The sequence below is a fragment of the Diplotaxodon limnothrissa genome, linkage group LG4 (genome assembly GCF_057381915.1).
Source record: "Diplotaxodon limnothrissa isolate DT_005_m linkage group LG4, D_limnothrissa_male_GT1.1, whole genome shotgun sequence".
NCBI lineage: Eukaryota > Metazoa > Chordata > Actinopteri > Cichliformes > Cichlidae > Diplotaxodon > Diplotaxodon limnothrissa.
The window spans coordinates 12,018,915-12,039,163 of NC_140599.1; positions in this window are offsets into that span (position 1 = coordinate 12,018,915).

Here is a 20,249-nt window from a genome sequence, read left to right on the forward strand (position 1 = left end):
TCCTTAATTAATGAGTTTACATGAAGGTGAGTGTGTAGTGCTATTGGAGGATCCATTGCTAATGAAGTGGCTTATTTGTGTCCACTTCCTTGATTGTAATTTTTGAATACGGAGACGATAGCTGAGAGGACTTACAAGGAGAGAGACAGAGAGGGAGAATCAGAGAGGGTAAAAGAGGGAGTCATTTTTAATGTTCTCTGGGCACTCTTGTCAGAAAAAAGCCAAGACTGCAAATTGTGTGTTTGTGCATGCCTACCTACTGTATGATTGCGTATATCCTTCTACCCAGCACATAATTGATTTGGAGCAGATGGTAAAGCCCTCAGAGGACACGAATGCTCGCTCTGAAAATGTTTAGAGGACAAAGCAGAAAGCACAGAGATGGATTCATTTTTAAATGGGTCTCTTCAGACACACACGCAAATGCACCTTTTTTTGTTATCATTATTCTAATGAACGGCATTGGAGGAAGAGGTACTCAGGCCTTTTGTGCCACAGTGTACAAATCCTCCCTCTTCAGTATTACGTGTCTCCTGCCAGTTTGCATGTCTCACCCTTCACCAGTGCTTGTACTCAGATTCCACTCATTTTCTCAGCTCTCCACTCATCTTCTGATAGTAATTTAACTTTACACCACATTTTTTTTAGGAATGAGCGTGCACGGCAGTTTCCAGAAAATTGTATTTAATAAAAAATGCAGGTGTTGATTATGCGCAGACTAATGAAAGCATATCAGCTCCAAGCTTCATGTAGACCATGAGTAAGTATAACAGCACGCTATGAGGACTTACGCTACAGGTTTTAAACCAAAGGAACAGATTCTTCACAGATAATAAAGACAAGTGGATGCATGGCACACGTGATCAACTTTGAATGAAGATTTAAAAAGGAATGAATGAATGAAAGGAATGATAGTAAATCATTTAGGATTTCATGAATAAAAAAAATTGAACAGAGCGAATTGTCACAGACAGCAAAGTGCGTTCGTGCATACCAAATGTTGTCAACAAAGATGAAGGCTCCCGAGTTACCTACTTCAAAAAATTATGATGCGTCTGCTCACCGCATCACAGAGAAAACGGCAAGACAAAAAGATGGAGAAAGAAGTTACAATTTATTTCTTCTTGTGTTGTGTTACTGCTCGATTGACTGCAGCTGGTCCATGCTGAGGCTCGGCTCTTTACCGGCACATGCAAACCCTGATTGGCGTTCTTACACTCTGATCTCCTCGCTGATCTTTTAACCCTGCACACTCGTGTTGGATCATTGATGTCTGCAGAGCAAATGCTCCTAACTATCCCGAGGTACAGTTTCAAACACAGAGGAGTTTGTTACTTTGCAGTAGCTCCTCCTAATTTGTGGCACAAACTGCTGCTTCACCTTTTTCTTAAAACCATTTTGAAAGACTATTTTTACTCTTTGACTTTTAAAGCAGACTTCTGATCATTTTTTTTATTTATGTTGTTTTCTTTTTTAAATTTTTCTTGTTTCTATGTTATTTTACACTTTTATCTGTACAGCACTTCAAATCCAGAGCATTTACTTAATAAAGACGTAAAACTCAACTGCACTCATAGATCATGTCACTCATATCTATATTACTACTATATAAAATGTATTTTGTATTGTTTAAATACATGTCAGTACATTTTATATATATGGTTGTAGAGTTATGTTATTTTGTAAGATTACATCCTATTGCTCTAATTTCGTTGTGCTTGCATAATAACAATAAAGAGTCTTGAATCTTCAGTTTTAAGCCTCAGTCTTGTGTGTAACGCTGCATCTTTTTAACAATTAACAGAAATACGTTACAGCATGTGTACAGCTCAAGGATGCCGTCTTAATTACTACATTTCTCAGCAAGTTATTTTGAATATTTATGGTTGCGCAAAGCACGAGAGATCCATCTAAAGGTTTGAGCTGTTTGTGCAACTTATTAACAGAAAATGGGATTATCATGATTTATTCACGCTGCATTTATTCGACTGATGCTTGAAAACACAAAGGCATGGTTTATGAGCGTCGGGATCGCTAATAGGCTACAATTACGAGCATCTTTCATCGTCGACTCATGATCCAAAAGCTGGCACAGCACCTAAACAGAATTTATTTCTTGTGGATATTTGGTTTCTATCACCCATCTGCTCCCTCTTCCACCAAAAGGTGGCCTCTAAAGGGAGCTCTGGTCTCCTGTCTTCTTCTTCTTTAAATGAATGCCATATATACATGGTTTAATGACCAAAGCAATTCAAGTTCCACTGTGAGAAACCTGTTCCTACTTTCTCAAACAAGGGAAAGCAGCCGTTAAGTAAGTTCTTTCCAAAGTGCTACAAAAATATTGATTGGTTGAGACAGCATGGGTTACACAATCAGGTGGGAAACCAACAAATAGTATCCAGCCCTAATGCTGTGTTCAAAGCCTGAACTAAATGAATGAAACATAAAGCAAACCAATGCCGTCTATTTAGAATCACATAAGCCATTTGGTGTGTAGATTTGTGCCAAGTGCCTCCCACACGGTGTCATGCCTGTATATATTTTTAACAAGCAGAGCCTCAGAGGAAACAAAACCAACAACTTTGGCAGTATTACAGATATATACAAAGCCGGTTGCCTGTATGTGAAAGAGTGCTGCGTTAACAAAGCTGTAAAGGATCGGCGAGGGAGGAAGATGGGTGACATAAACGGAGGAGGGGAAACGCTTGTTCCTGTCCAGATGGAGCCTCTGTGGGAGTTTGGCCTGTGTGTGTGTGTGTGTGTGTGTGTGTGTGTGTGTGGAGGCTGCGTAGGTGAAATACCTACTAAGTTAAATAAGAGAAACTGATGAGTACGCTGATATAAGGATTTCCATACAAAGTAATTATTGAAATGTACATATAGTACAAAAATGTTTCTGCTTACTGTGAGTAAATATAATTAACTCTAATAATAAGTGAGTTATCAATTATTACCTACATTTTCATGAAGTCAGATTTTGCTAAAAGTGCTCAATCATTCAGGACCAGCCAAGTGACCGGAGGGCTTCCTCTAATCAAAAATATGATTATTATTTCATAATAATTCACAAAACCAGTGCTGGGATCATTACTCAAAAAAGTAATACAATACAACTTTATTTATATAGCACGAAGGTACACCAAAGTGCTTCACAACAAGGTTAAAACACAAGATATAAGATAAAAGGCTATAACAGAGTACAAAAACCCCCCAAAAGTACAGACAAAATAAAACATTAGAGCAAAGTTTAGAAGATAAAATTACTAGATATTCATAAATATAAGGTGGGGGTATTTATACAGTGGAACATTAGTAGAAGATAAATAACACAAGGGTAAAATATAGAGGATGTGCACTAACTAACTGAAAACGCTTGGTCAAACAGGTACGTTTTTAACTAAGATTTAAATGAATAGATGGAATCAGAGGCGCGAATAGCAGCAGGAAGATTGTTCCAGAGGCTCGGGACTGCCAGGGCAAAAGCATGGTCACCTCTGGTCTGATCTGCACTAAGAGTAATTGTCCTGATGATCTTAGGGCTCTCCTAGAGGTATATGGATTAAGGAGTTAAGTGAGGTAGCACGGTGCAGTATTGTTTATGATTTTAAAGGTAAGCAACAGAATTTATTACACATTACTCAATGTATTACACATTACTCAATACTTTTAAAAAAAAATATGGATTACCAGGCATAATTATTCTCCAGAGAAAGTAATTCTAACATGTCTCGAATTACATTGTCAAAAATGACTAGTTAACAAACTAAGCCTGAGGCTACAGTCCCACACACTGACACAGATCCCCATCCTAATGAGGACACACTTTTACTGTTTAAATGCGAAGTCTAAACCACAAAGCAAAGTTGATAACCCCCCGAGACAGGGGCAGGTATAGAGAAACTTGTGGCAAAATCAAAACCATCTCTTTGCACATATCGAGGTGTTACCTTCAGTAATATGTATTATATATATGGTTAAAATACATTAAATGCAGTAAGTAAACACATGTTTCATATAAACATACTTTGCAACTTTTTTTATCTGCTTTAGTCAAAATATATATACATACATATCCATATATATATATATATATATATATATATATATATATATATATATATATATATATATATATATATATATATATATATATATATATATATATATATAACCACTTGATTTCAGTAGCCAATGGGACATAAAAACTTAATTTACAGAATATTATTTTAATCAAAAAATTGCCTAAAAGTAACATTTTAAGGGCTTTTCCCCCATAACGTTTTCTTTTTACAAGACTAAACGACATCACAATGCTGCAAATTATCCATTTTTTCATGTACTGTAATACTGAGTATAAACTTTAACTAACATAAAATGGATAAGTGGAAGGAAATGGATGGATAGAATTAGTTTTCAAAAACATTTCAGAAGAACTGAAGCTGCACATTCAGCACTTAAAGACAAATTTAAGCCAATTAGGGCATTACATGTATAAGCTTTAAACTTATAGTATATCAAATGTCACTTGCTGAGCAGCCCACACCTTAGAGAAGACTGTCATCTTCTTTCTTACATCATTCTCCATCTCTGAGAGTAAAATTATCACACATAAACGCTTTTTTTCTTCCCTTGAAAAAGTACAGTCACAATCTGTCTGTACTTTTAGCTAGCAGACAGATTGTGTGTCAAACTGCACAGAAGCTATTCATGTGTCATATTTGTGGAGCTGTTTGAAACATTGAATTTGAAATTACCTGCCACTTCAAAAGAGTTCCTCTTTTATTTATGCTCCTCTTCAGCTTGACGCTGAAGTGATCACAACTTTCTCCCATCTGAACCGTGAACACGTCGCAGGGATGAGATGGACAAAATCGTGTGTGCAGGTGGACCCACGACTCGTGGCTTACCTGCATTTGTGGTATCAGCTAAAAGAAACACCAAACTGCAACAAAGGCAAAATGAATATGCATATGAATGAATGAAAAAGGAATTTTTTAATCAAGCTGCCTATGTCCACATTTAACCCAACATTGGCAGTAAGTTATATTTGGCAGTGTGACAAATATGATGCTTACTAAGTCAGAATCATTACATGGGTTGCTAAGGGGCTCGCAGATGCACAGAAACTGTGAACAGAGCTTGAATTTTCTGTATGTGAAATTACCACTTGGTTTTATTTTCCCCCAAAGGCCCTCAAGGACACTCTGAGAAAAATAAAGAATCTGAATTTAATGAATATGCCTGTCTATTGCTTCAACTTGATATCAGCTTATTATGTAATGAATAAAAACATCTCCTCATGCAGACTATTTCCACATGAGGAAAACCTTGTCCTAATTTACCAATATTTCCAAAAGAATGACAGGCGAGGTGATAGTTTACTTTAATGGTCCTTCACTCTTCTTATAAAAAAGGAAGTGAGTTAAATTGTGCATTGATAATTTTTATTTCTCGATACTGGTTTCTCTGTCTCTTGATCTGGTCACATGTGCCTTTCCTCCTGTGCTTGCTGTCAAAGCTCCTATTTCCATAGCCACGGTAAGACCTGCATTAATTTAATCATTTCCACTGTGTTCAAGAGGCTTCAGTGTGATTCAAAAGGATTGTGAAAGACGATTTTCAATTTACACTTCAGGTTAGCTGCAAACTCAGTGTCATTTGGAGTGAACAAAATGATGGGTTTTCATGGACACATTTTCATGTTTCTGACAGGAAATAATGTAGGCACGTAAAAGAGCAAATGATCTTGAAGAGTAAGCCTACGAGTCTTTATGCAACTTGTATTTCCAGCGTGACCTCGCCAGTTTGGCTCTTTATTTAAAATGCTGATTTGACAGCTGCCTGGTTTTTGTTATAGACTGTGTTGTTTCTATGTCTCTATGGGTATCTTAGCAGAAAGCCACAAAATATTCCATGGATGTCTTGTATGTTTATTTGCTCCTGTTTGCCTTCGTGCTATATCTCGGGAGTGTTTTACCGTGAAGTATCCAACAGCACACAGAGACAAAGCTTTAGCTTTGTGTTTTCTGTGTAGAGTCTACAGAGACCATGTGTGGGTTCCTCTCACATTGCCAACACAGGGGAGTGAGTAAACAATAGCTTGAATCACTGCCCAGTATTCTGCTGACAATATTCGCCATCATTTGAGCTTCATTTTGATCAGCACTTTATAAACTTACTTTTGGATTTTGTCTTTACATTTAAGCTGCTTTCTGTTGTAAGGACAGACCACAGCTCTGATTGGGTGATAGGCAGTGTACATTCTGGACAGGTTACTAGTCCACTGCACGGCAAAATAGTAGTGGTGTGCGATACTGCATATATTGGTATCAATCCAATACCAAGTAAATACTGGACAGTAACACCGATACCGATACTTTTCAATAAATGCGGTGGATGCGTCATTGAATTGCTAAATCTCAATTAATTTTCATGACTTTAAGTGTTTTTTGTGATGTTTCTTTTTTATTATTAAATAGTTAAAACCCAGGACATAATTAGGACAAGGGTTTTTAATTAAATAGAAAATGCTTTATTATTGTGGCGGGGTGTGGTCTAATGCCGCTGCAGGTAAGATGGACTCACCTGCACGGCATGTGCTCTGCTTGTGTTGTTGTTGTTGATGTGAAGCGGGAGAGCTGCAGCCGTTGAATGTAGTGTTACAGCAACTGTAAATGGTAAATGGACTGATTCTTATATAGTCTCTAATTTACCGCGAGGAAAGCCTGAACACACTTCACCAGTTAAACTCAAGCTTAGAAAATCCTGTGCAGTAACTTAAATGGGTGAACTAATGGGCTAGTTCACTTTGTAGCATGTCTGGCTAGAATTGGTAGCAGACAAGCTCTCCATCCGTCCCATGGATTAGATTGGATTACAATCCTAGATGGAACATTATGGATTGGGTTGGGGTGGATAATCCACTGGGGAATATTAACTTCTGACAGTGGATAATATGTGTTGGACACTAAAGATGGTCAGAGTGAGAGGTTTAACAGCAACCACAAGGTCACGGGTTAAGTCCTCGCCAAAGCCAAAATATCCATTCCCGTCAAAGTGCCTTTTCACCTCCGCCTCGTGCTGCAGGCGTCACCGTGCTCTTTGTGCAAAGGCACCACTTTCTGAGATTGATGCCTTTGTTTGAGGTGCTAAAACAGAAAAAAAAGTGACAGAGAGATTTTGAATTAATGTGAAAGAATCACACATTGAAATTGTGTCTCCGCCCGCGTGTTTTTCTGTTTGCTGCCTCTGAGAAATGTTGCGAGCGCCGAGAAATAAATTAACACCAAGCAGCCTGCCAAAAGCAGTTAGAAACTGGCTGCGACAGGCAATTCTGTTAAAGCTACAGCACCACAGCAGGTGTGAGACACGTCGCTACAACAGAAATTAGCTGAGAACATTTTCATATTGCATAATATGGTTCGCTATGTCTAGTCACTGGCTGTACCACTGTAACACAACACAGCACAGCCTGTTCAGCTGCTACAGATCCAGCAGGAATATTTAGAGTGATGCACGCTGTGATATTATTCTGTTATTATATGTTACCTTATATATGTAATCAAAGTAGTTGAATTAGAATACTGCTGTAGATCATATTATACCCTTTAATATAGAGTGTGTGAGCTGTATGTAGTTTAGTTCTCATTATACTTTTGAGTTAACAGAACATATTCACATATTAGTTCATTAGATAAATGTGCATCACTCTGTATCCTTGATCTGCTGGGAATGTGTTACACTGTTTTCTTGACATGCTTAATTGTTGAATCATGAAGAGAAGGTTGTAAGCAGGAGACTCTGTGTCTAAAGACAGGGGAGATAGATAGACTACATTCCACACCCCCACCTTACAGAAAGCAGAGAAACAACTGCCGAGGTCATAACTTAGGCGCTGTAACAGAGAAAGAATGTGATGTTTTGGCTTTTACGACTAGCTAGGGGCCACTAGAGACTATAAAAAGCTGAGCAACCCGTCACCATTTTGAGACATGTGCCTGACCCTCTGGTAGCATCTCTCCCGTCCGGACGTTGTAATGCTCTGACTGTTGAATTGTATGGAAATAAATGATTGTTGATTGAGCATAAATACACAGAGTATTGTCCCTCCTTCAGCCCAAAGATTCAAAGAATTGGGAGATTTCAACAACTTGGTGCCATGTGACCCGGATCTTTGGTGTGCTGAGGAAGTGCAGATTTGGCTTTTTGGTGAGATCGTGGGGCAAGGTGAACAGAAGGCCGGCCTAAAACAGAAAGGTAAGCACAGCCTGTTGTATTATAAATACCAAATGTGCATATTGGGCTTTCCAAATTAATCTGTTCACTGAGTTGCACGTAGTTTCACAGTAAATTTGTCAGTGTCTGGTTTTTGGCGCAAGATACTAACAACATAAGTTGAGGCTGAATTCCAGTGTGTTAAATAAACTGCTTCTACCGAGATACTAATAACATACTACGTTGGACTAGTTGCAGTAAACTGCTTCTACCGAGATACTAATAACATACTACGTTGGACTAGTTGCAGCCACTTTACCCTCCACATTTAACTTTGTCTATGACTGGCTTCTGTTGCAAGAAATGGGGAAAACTTCTAAGACGCGGCCAAAGTTTAGCATATGAAATAGAGGTGAAATAGAGTCTGGCTTATGGTGTGCTTGCATTTTCAAAGGTGAGCTCAGAGGTTTCTGTGTGTGTTTCTGCTTGTGAGACGCGCTCTCTGTGTGTTTCTGTGTGTGAAATATGAACATGGTGACAGTGACGGTTGATGTGTGAATGGGAGGACATTAGAGCAAAGACACATTTTAGGATCAAAGGTTGATGCCTAGTGTACCTGTGGAACATTTTGCCCTAGGAGTGGCGACCCTCCTGTTCGTGGACGCGCGGGCAGGACCGGCGGCGTCCGGATGCCGAGGTGGTGACTTGGGGAGGTGAGGGCCCCCGCATAGCTACGGAATAACACTGGGACCGCAGCGTAATCGCGGGTTCACATTTATTCCGGACTAGAACAAGACACATTTTGCGAACAAAGGTTGAGTCTAGATTAGTAAAGAAATAAAAAGGTTAAATTCCTCGTTTCAGTGGTTAAAATTGTTGTGTGCCTGTCCCCTGACGAGTGTGAAATTAAAATAAAGAGGGAATTTGGAGCCACATAGAGATAGAGGGGCTTTGACTTAGTTAAGATCTAACTGTGCGACATCAGACAGCTGACTGTGACTGCCAGGTACAAGCTGGAGAACCTCTGCTCGAGTTTAAATGTAAGTCCACCGCTGAAAAGGAGGATTGTGTTAAAAAGCGGCGCTCATCTGTGTCGTGCTAATTAGGGATTACAGGTTTTTCTCTGTACCTCTCAGTGCCGTAAACTACCTGCACCTACAGGTATGATTGCTGCATTTTTATTAGTAGTCTCTTGACAGATTGTCAAACCGTCACAGTGGTGGTACAAGCAGGCCCGTGAAAGACTCAGAAATGTCATACCATGACTTATGCCTCGAGGCAAAGAAGCATACATAGAGTTACTTTTTGTTAAATCCCTTCTCATGGCTGTGTTTTTACAAATCTTGTACACATGCCTCCCTCATTGTTTGCAAACAAGTCTGTAAAAGTGACAGCTTTCTGACAGCAATCTTGAAAACTTGAGCCTTCATGCTGTGTAGGCTCCTCTCTCCCTCTCTCTGTTTTTTTGGAGGGTGTGTTTTTTACAGTAAACTTGAGGGTGACTTGGCTTAGGCAGTGGCTGACAAATGGGACACGGGGAATGTGGGGTTTGGGCAAAAAGCATGTCACAGTAAACAAGGAGAGAAGAAGGGAGTGTAAAAGAATTGTAACGTGAGAGCAGGGGAGGAGGAGTGAGAAGATGAGTGGAGGGTGAGAGTGGAGGATGGCAGAGCAGAGGAAGAGCGAACAGTGAGTGAGATATAAATTCTATTCTAATACACAGAAAAATTGGCATTGGGATTGCACAGTTACATCACACCTACAGTAAGATGCACACAGGTGGGGTTTTATCCAATCCAGCAAAAGAGAGCTGCATTGGAATTAATACTTTATTGGGGAAAGTTCACAGTGTTTATTTTCTTGACATTTTACCTGCTTTCTTGCTTAACGTTACATGAGAATAAACTGCTTTCATATCAGTTTAGACTGAAGTCTAAAGGGTTTGTGTCTAATTAAAGCTCACAAAATGTATTTATGTCAATCAAATAATTTAAAAACTCTGTTCATCTGCAGTGAGTGTTCCCAGAGATCACGCTGACTACGGACCAGATCCACTTGGTGTCTTTTGCTATCTGGGTCGGCTTGTCAGTGCACTGTTTACCTCAGCTGTCAATACGTCAGGTGTGAAGCTTCCAAGTGTATTTACTCTGGAGGAGGCTGTAGAGCTTTGTGAAAGGAGTCTGATATGGGTTGGTGAGTCAGTGATGCTCACTTCTGTCTGATGACAGCGACACTGAGATGAGCAACCATCGTTCCTTCACCTTGTGTCTTCACTTCAGATTGTTGTACTTGCCACGTTTTCCTGTGTCTACAGTTCTCCTCACTGCGCCATCGCTGCTCGGCTGCTGTCAATATCTACGGGCTGGTCTCTTGGCAAGAATCTCCAAACAACTCCACTGTTTCATCTCTGGAATCTGAATATTCACCGTGCTCACCGGCCTGTCCTCCTGTTCACCTCCTTCTGTGGATCGTCAGGTTGGAATCGCATTCATTCATTCACCTTTTGAACACTCACTCGGTCTTAGAGCCCTGACTTCAGTTCAGGAGATGAGGCTTGAGGTGAGGAGGAAGAGGAGCACGTTTCATCTAGATGTCATTTGTAAAGTTTCTTTCTTTCATGTTTTTGCTTCTTTGAAAGAGACCCTTTTTCAGATGATAAAACATGTACAGTCAAGATTTATTTATGAACACAAAAGTCATTTTTTCTGTTAGAGATACTGAAAAAGAAAAACTAACTGTATGTTTAGTATTAGTGACTACAAACTCCTTGGTTAAAATGACTACTTCAGAGTGACAGCCTCATCTCACAAATGTGACAACCCAGCATTTTAACAAACTAGCATTTTGTTTTATTTTTCGGACCATAATTTACTAAATAAACATAATTCTGCATTAAAATGATCTCAATGCTGTTAAGACTATACACTTCAAATCAAAGATTTTTCCAGTTGAATGAGTTGCTCAGTGTTAGGAAGAAAGAACAGAGGTGTAAGGCAAAGCCACACTGCCTTCAGTTTTTAAAAGTTTAATAAATTGATTCTATTTTAATGATTATCTAGTAGCTTCTGCAGTCTAGCAGCTGAGGGAACAATGACTGCTGTTATTCTCCTCCTGAAGTGAGAGAGGATTTAATCAGTTCTGTCTGTTTATCTGTCTCTGCCTGTTTGTTAGCAGTCGATCGTCCACATTTTTCAAGATATATTTAACATTTTGTGTGATGATAGATACCAAAAACAACTCCAGCTGATTTAATTTTGGTGAAAATCAGGTCGAGGTCACACCAAAAACAGTAAAACATCATCTTACCCACAATTCTTTCATCATCAAACTTAACAATGAGCATTTGACCTTGACCTTCACTGTTAGTGCCCAAATTGACCTTCAAACAAAATTTCAAGAAACCATATTGAGTAATATATCATATGACAGAGCATGAAGAGAGCTGTACAACACAGTTTATTTTTTCAATACGGCGACCTGCGATGTCACAGTGACGTCATAATAGCCTGACACTATCGCACTGTAAGAAAAGCAGGCTGACATCAGCAGGTTGCCCTTCAGGGGGAGATGTGCTCTTTGAGTTCTCTTGTTCTTGTTAGATTTATTACTTTTGGTCAGCACTAGACTAGAAACCAGCATAAAATACAAGTACATTAAAAATCAATATAGTACTTAGCAAATATATTCAGTGACATCACAGCACTGGGGTATTTTCGCGACATAACACTGAGAGTGCTCTAACAGCATTGGTTAAAGCGGCACCGTAGGAGCCAATGTGCTAAGTCAGTGGTAGATGTTTTGTTTTGTTTTTTCTTCTTACAGATACAAAACACTTTCATGTTCAGGCACTGCTGTTGTTGGTGTTTCATTGTAATGAGGTCATAAACCCTTTATGTCTTTTTCCTACAGAAATATAATCTTTTCATTTTAATACTACAAAAACAAATGACTCACTGAGTCTCGCAGTTCCTCAGTTTACTCATCTAGCTACATACTCTTGCTGCACTTGAGACAAAAGACTCCGGGGGGGTTTTTTTCTCCTTGAACTCTCTCCTTTAATTTGCTTATAAGGCTTTTTTATGCATTAATTAACCTCGCAAGCAAAGAAGGATGATTCTTTTTCCTTCTTTTTCCTTCTTTATGGCTGGAGAAACTGTGATTTTTCTTCTGCATTCTGCCAACCTGTCTTACTATAGAATAGTCTGCTCTCCCAGCAGGTTTTATTTCTGCTGCTTTGCAGGTCCAGGTGTGTTTGTGGGCTTGTGTGTGTGTCTGTGAACAAAATCTTCATATTTCTCATAGTTTCAATAGACATTAACTACTACACTTTTGTAGAAAATGTTTGATATGAAATGATGACATTAACTGCATCTGAAAATTATTACTTTAATAAAGATTTGAGTTTTGTACAGGGCACATGTGCAGAACAATACAACACCACACAAGACATGGACATACAGTATTTCAACAACATTAAATCAGACAGATACCAATGCATACAATGGAAAAGAATCAGTTCCAGTAGCTGTAAACAATATAACTCCACACTACTATCAAAAAGCCCAAACAAAGCTCAGGCGGGAGCTGAACAGACACCAAGCATGACATATAATATCGCCACTGCAGACTGAGAGGCATCATCAAAGACACTATTAGCCACAGCAAGATGATTCTGACCTGATTTAGCACCAGTTTGGCGGCACTGTGCAGACGTTTCAATTAGTGACGGCGTTTTCAAATGTTTACTCAAACCTCTTACGTCTTCAAAAAAGCCCCGGGGAATTCATAGAAATGCAGATGCTTAATTAGCTCAAAATATCTTGCGATGAGAATTTTACATCAGGACAATTCATTTGATGATTTGTTTACATGGGTACAAACACCCTGGCAGGCACTTTCCACTAAGGATCTTTTTTGTATGCTAGGGAGAGCTAGTGTGAGAGAAATGTTGCATTCAACAGCATGTCTCATAAACCAGTCGAGAATAATGGTTAGAGGTGGATTTTTATGAAACTCACTAAGGCATATTACAAACAACAGTACAACTCATGCATGGAATGTATTACAGCTGAAATAGTTACTAACTGTATCTCATATCCCCGTGTTGTTAGCTTTGCTGCGTCATCATAATAATGTTGGTCCAAAATCAACATTGCAGCTGACCCATCAGGATGTTATGATGTCATAGCTTTGCAATATGGTGAAAAGAAAGTTTTGTTTAACGAGGGGCATTTCGTTTTATGTTTTTTTAATTTATTAAGTCATAAAGTATTATAAATATATCATCAAGTTAGGGTTTGCTATTTTCTAAAGGTTGCTCATGTTGAGTTTTTGTGATAATTTTTAGAAGCATTAGCTAACTTCTTGGCTAATGCTAACAGTGACCTCAGACAATGTCACTGGTCTGCTGATCCTGGACCGATGTTATTGTGACGACGCAGGGAAAACACCAACGCGGAGACATCATCCGTGTTAATGTAGGATCCTTCATTTAAAGGTAAGAGTATAGCTTTTAAGCTAGCTAATCATAAGCGTTTCGGATAGCTAACCGCTAACATTACATAAGCAGTATAATAATTTTAATTTTATATGTTCATTTTGAAATTGTACTATATGTACCTTAAAAATACAATCTGTTTGCAAACTACATTTATCTTTATCTTATGTTGCACAACTCTCTAGATGTTAAGAGCATCTGCTGGACCGTTAAGCGTTTCTGAAGGAACCATAAAGCCCCTTCTTACTTCATACAAATGTATGCCATTAGTTAAAGAGCTTGGAAAGAAAGTAACTTTACTTCTTTAAATTTCGATTGCTAACTGAATGCTCAGACAACATCACTGGATCAACGTTATTATGATGATGCAGGAAGAACACCAACACAGAGATATCAGATCACCCGTGTTACTGAGTGGCTGCATGTTTAAAATCAAAGAGTATCTAAGAATGTAGATGTGCAGGGCTTTATGTATCTATCCATTTAAAGAAGATAAGGTATAGTGTGATCATTTGAGATTTTATTGGTTGGGTGTATTTGTCACAGGCTGGGTCTCTGACCCAGCGCTCTGAGTTCATGTTTGTATTTGTCTCATTTTGTTATGTGATTTAGTTTGTGTTATTTCCTATCTGCCTTTAGTTTAGGCAGTTATTGTTCCTGGGTTTTCTATGTTTTGGGGTTTTGTATTTATTCATCACATATTAGGTCTGTTAAGTTGTGTTGTCATGTTTTAGTATTTCCTGTTTTATTCTGACAATGTCATGTGTTCTTTGTTTATTGTATTTAGCTTTCCTCTCCTGGTCCTGTCATTAGGTTTATGTCTGTCAGCTGTTTTCCCCCATGTGTCGCCACTTCCCCTGATCACCTCATGTCTGTATTTAAGCCTTTTGTTTTCTTCATGCCATTGTCAGGTCGTCTGCTCATCCATGTCTCATCCCCAAGTACCCATGTCAGTTCACTATGGTTAAGCTTTTTCATATTTTGTTATTAGTTCACCCAGTTTAGGTTATTGTTTAGTTTTCACCGATGCCCGATTATTTTGTACCCTCGTTGCTAACCTCAATAAACGGCTTGTTTTGTTAATCCACACCACGTTTTGGTCTGCGTTTGAGTCCTCCTCTGCAACACATACGGTCTGCCCCAGTCAGACCGTGACAGTACGACCTGACCACTATGGACTCAGCAGACCGCGAGCTTTACGAGCGTCGGGAGGCAGCCTTCGCCCAGCTGGAGGAGGAGCTCCGCTGGAAGCCGTGGCGTACCCCCGACTACGAGCGCATTTTCCACGGGACTCGGCTAGCTCTCGGAGGTCCCAAGAGCTGCCGAAAGTCCCCGCCTGTTGCGCTGCCTGCATCTAAGCCTCGCTCGCTTCAGGTGGGAGTCCTCCGTGTGGCTTCAGGCGCTCACGCTCCAGCCTCGGTGTCACCATTCTGTGCACCAGGGGCTCAGTCGCTCGCTCCGCCAGCTTCCTCTGTTCGCAGGAAGCGGCGCGCACGCCGCCATAAACCGGACATCGCTGAGCAGCTCACGGTGGTGAGTGAAAATGACTTTTATTCTCACGTCCCGTCTGACATTAACAACAATCAGCTCACTTCCGATCCATGGGGAATTTCCCTTATGGATGACGACGTGGACTGGGAGGATCCGTTTTGTTTTACTCCCTCTACGCAGGGAGGGATGAAAGACAATTCCCGCTCGCTTAAGTCTGCACATGCGGTTAAAGGAAAAACTGTTAACACTTCTACCAGGTCTACAACACTCAGTTCAGGTTTTGTTAAGTCTGGTTCAATCATCCCCAAGTCAGCTCACTCTAAGACCGTTAACCCAAGGACTGCTAATACTAAGACTGCTAAACATGAAGTGGACGGCGGATTCATTTTTGCTAGGTCTGTTTTTGTCGACCCAATACATATTAACCCTAAGCCTGCCGTTTCTAAGACTGTTTTTTCTGAGCCTGCTCCTTTGCCTGTTCGTGTTTCTGCTGCCAGGGCAGCTCGGGCCCAGCGTACCCCTGCACCCGTACCAGTTCCTCGGGTGAGGGAGTCTGAGGCCCAGCTGGTCCCTGCTCTGGTTTCCAGGCCAGCTGAGGCTCTGTCCGTTTCTGCACCCGTACCAGCTCCTCGGGTGGGAAGGGCAGTTGCCCAGCCGTTGCCGGTGCCTGTCCCGGCTTCCGGGGTGAGGGGGGCTGTGAACCAGTCCACCCCTGCACCCATGCCGGTCCCCAGGGTGAGGTCAGCCAGGATACAGCCCGTCTCCGCACCCGTACCTACTCCTCGGGTGGGAGTGGCTAGTGTCCAGCAGGTGCCTGCACCCGTTCCTGTTTCTACTGAAGGCTCAGGAGAATTCAGTCCGCAACCAACACCACCATCACTACTGCATGCTTTTCAGTCTATAGCTCAGTCATTAGCTCTGTTAGCAGCCCAGTCAATAGTTCATTTTCCTGTGTTTCCGTTAGCTCAGCCCTTAGCCCACTGTGCAGCTCAGCCAGCTCCCCATTGTTCAGCTCAGTTATTTGCTCAATCACCTGCTCAGCCTTTTGTTCAGCCAGTAGTCTCGGCACCTACTGGTCCTGCCACTGCTTCTGCTGGAGGGCCCGAGGAGCCCGTCCAGCCTCATGCCTCGTCTGCTGGAGGGCCCGAGGAGCCCGTCCAGCCTCATGCCACGTCAGCTGGGGGGCCCGAGGAGCCCGTCCAGCCTCATGCCACGTCAGCTGGGGGGCCCGAGGAGCCCGTCCAGCCTCATGCCACGTCAGCTGGGGGTTCAGGAGAACCGCACCAGCCTCATGCCACGTCAGCTGGGGGTTCAGGAGAACCGCACCAGCCTCAAGCCACGTCAGCTGGAGGGCCCGAGGAGCCCGTCCAGCCTCAAGCCACGTCAGCTGGAGGGCCCGAGGAGCCCGTCCAGCCTCAAGCCACGTCAGCTGGGGGGCCCGAGGAGCCCGTCCAGCCACCTTCAGATTCTGCTTCTGTTTCGCCTGCTGCAGCTCCAGCCTGTGCTTCGCCTGCTGCAGCTCCAGCCTGTGCTTCGCCTGCTGCGGCTCCATCAGAGCCTTCGTCTTCGCCTGGTGCGGCTCCATCAGAGCCTTCGTCTTCGCCTGGTGCGGCTTCATCAGAGCCTTCGTCTTCGCCTGGTCCGGCTTCATCAGAGCCTTCGTCTTCGCCTAGTCCGGCCTGTGCTACGCCTGGTCCGGCCTGTGCTACGCCTGGTCCGGCCTCGTCAGAGTCTTCATCTTCGCCTGGTCCGGCTTCGTCAGAGTCTTCATCTACGCCTGGTCCGGCTTCGTCAGAGTCTTCATCTACGCCTGGTCCGGCTTCGGCCTCTGCTCCTGCTTCTGCCTCACCTGGTCCGGCCTCAGCTTCTGCCTCGCCTGGTTCGGCCTCATCCGAGTCTTCCTCGGCTTCTGCTTCTGCCTCGCCTGGTCCGGCCTCTGCTACGCCTGGTCCAGCCTCTGCTTCAGCGTCGCCTGGTCCTACGGCTGTTATGCCGCCGCCCAAGCCTCGCTCTGCACCTGGGAATCTTCGGCCACCTGCTGGACGTCACCGCCGTCGAGGTCGGCCACCTGAACTGTTTCTACGCCGTTGCCGTCCACACGGTCGGCCACCTGAACTGTTTCTACGCCGTTGCCGTCCACACGGTCGGCCACCTGAACTGTTTCTACGCCGTTGCCGTCCGCACGGTCGGCCCCCTGAACGGTTTCCATGTCGCCACCATTGCCGTCCGCACGGACGGCCCCCGGAACTGTTCGACCATGGACTTCTGTGCCGTCGGCCTCCGGGCCGGCCCCCTGATCACATGAACTATGATTTTCTGGACCGTCACCCTCCGGGTCGGCCCCCTGAGGAGTCATGAACTGTTCCCTGCGCTCCTGTGATTTTGATGGACATTTTGTTTTTTTTGGCCTTGTTTCTGGCCCTCCGTCCTGGACCCCCACCGCCCGCCCTTGGTGGGTTGTTTTTGGTTTTGTTTTTCGTGGTTTTGGGCGTCTGGAATCCGCCCTTGAGGGGGGGGGCTCTGTCACAGGCTGGGTCTCTGACCCAGCGCTCTGAGTTCATGTTTGTATTTGTCTCATTTTGTTATGTGATTTAGTTTGTGTTATTTCCTATCTGCCTTTAGTTTAGGCAGTTATTGTTCCTGGGTTTTCTATGTTTTGGGGTTTTGTATTTATTCATCACATATTAGGTCTGTTAAGTTGTGTTGTCATGTTTTAGTATTTCCTGTTTTATTCTGACAATGTCATGTGTTCTTTGTTTATTGTATTTAGCTTTCCTCTCCTGGTCCTGTCATTAGGTTTATGTCTGTCAGCTGTTTTCCCCCATGTGTCGCCACTTCCCCTGATCACCTCATGTCTGTATTTAAGCCTTTTGTTTTCTTCATGCCATTGTCAGGTCGTCTGCTCATCCATGTCTCATCCCCAAGTACCCATGTCAGTTCACTATGGTTAAGCTTTTTCATATTTTGTTATTAGTTCACCCAGTTTAGGTTATTGTTTAGTTTTCACCGATGCCCGATTATTTTGTACCCTCGTTGCTAACCTCAATAAACGGCTTGTTTTGTTAATCCACACCACGTTTTGGTCTGCGTTTGAGTCCTCCTCTGCAACACATACGGTCTGCCCCAGTCAGACCGTGACAGTATTTTTACCTTGATTTCTCAATTTCTCAGGTTACATAAATGGAGAAAAATGTATTCAAGAAATGAGTAAAAACATTAAAGACATTAAAAACATTCTGTTTGTACTGAGAATTTCCTTAGGGAAAAATATTTCTGTAATTTCAGGTAATTAGGGGTTAAAACAGACCCCCCTGACCTTTAAAGACAGACACACAGACAGCCACCTTTGCATGAATGCAAACGCTTCTGTCCTCTTCTGTGAAATCGGTGAGCAACACATTGCAGTGGCAAGACAATAAAAGCATATGAATACATCATGCAGGGGTGAAAACAATGTAGCATCACTTATAACAAGTATCCGATCCATCTCTATCCCCACTTTCTCTTTTCATTCTCTTTCATCATCTACTCCTGGCTGCCACCTACTGCTTAATATTCCTACCACTTTCTCCAGCATTTTTCATCACCTTACCTTGACTTTAAACTCTAAAGCAGTCACAGCCCTTAATTAACTTCTGCCCAACCCTGCTGGGTTTCTGCTGGCTTGACACAACCTCTCGCTTTCATAGTAGAGGTCAGATCTCTGAGACTGAGATCAACTCATTATTTTTCATACAATGTGGCAGCTTAAAAATAAATGAATAAATGGAAAAGTTGCTTATAAAGTAGCACTTTATAATACAGCCTACGACTAACAGTATTCCATTTCAAATGACAATAAGGGGGTGAAGTTTTTAGAAAAAAGAATAAAGTAATAAAGTAAGGAATAAAGTACGTAATTTAGGTGGGTGGAAAGTTCCATATGTTTCGGTACAAACACAAATGATATTTCTTTAGTTTATTTTGTTAGTATGCAGTACATTTATGGATGCAGCCCATATTATAGAGTGGTTTAACCTTCCAACCTTAAATTGTAAATACATGTCAGTTTTTTGGTGCGCATGATGAATTTTTGGTAATAGATGTACATATTCCTACTTATTAAAAAAAACCCTTAAGAAAACAAGCATTGGATTATAACCACCCTTTTTAGTGAATCTAAGTATTTATAGGTTTAAAAAATTACATTATAATTTTAGATAAAATACCATAAAATGGCATTTTATGGTATTTTATGGTAGAGAATTAAACTGTTAGTAACAGGCCATATTATAAAGTGCTATTGAAAAATTCAATTTTTGCACAGTTCTGACTGCTAAATGACATCATAGCCACTATTTTTAGCTGATTTAAGTAAAAGTTCCACAGGTTGGAATTTTCTTTATTTGCTTTCTTGTTAAGACTTTGATAAAAGGCGATTGCCAGTCTCACACAATGTATATAATTAACACTACTGCAGCAGCTGGCTAACTTAGCAAAAGTGTTCGAAATACATCATCTGCCATTCTTCAAAAGTTACAGTATCTGCCATTAAACTCATTCATATTGTATTTTGTACAAAATCTATGGAGTAAATACATAGTTGTCTTACAGCGAAATCAAGACCTTTCACAATGCTGGATAATCATCAGAGGTTTCTTGCAAATCTTGTCACATCAGATGTAATTCCTTTTTTTCTTGTTAATGAGGTCTGCATTTATATAGCACAATTCTACTTTCATTAAACTTTACAATACACCCATTCACTCTGTGTGTTCTTATAACACATTTACTGTGCCATATACACACTAACAGAACTTTTTGGAGTTTGTTATTTTTCCCAATAAAACTTAAGAAGCTTGGATTGCCCTGAACTTCCAAATGATGACAACTTTCTCTACCTCAACAACCCACTACAGGTATTTTACAGAAACACTGAAATCCACAGAAGCTATTAGAACTTGATAACTCCGTTTTAAATAATACTCATCAGCTATTAGCCGTAAGCACTTCTAAAGTATATGTAAAACTAAAAACTGTCAGTATTGAATGTATTGGCACTAAAATG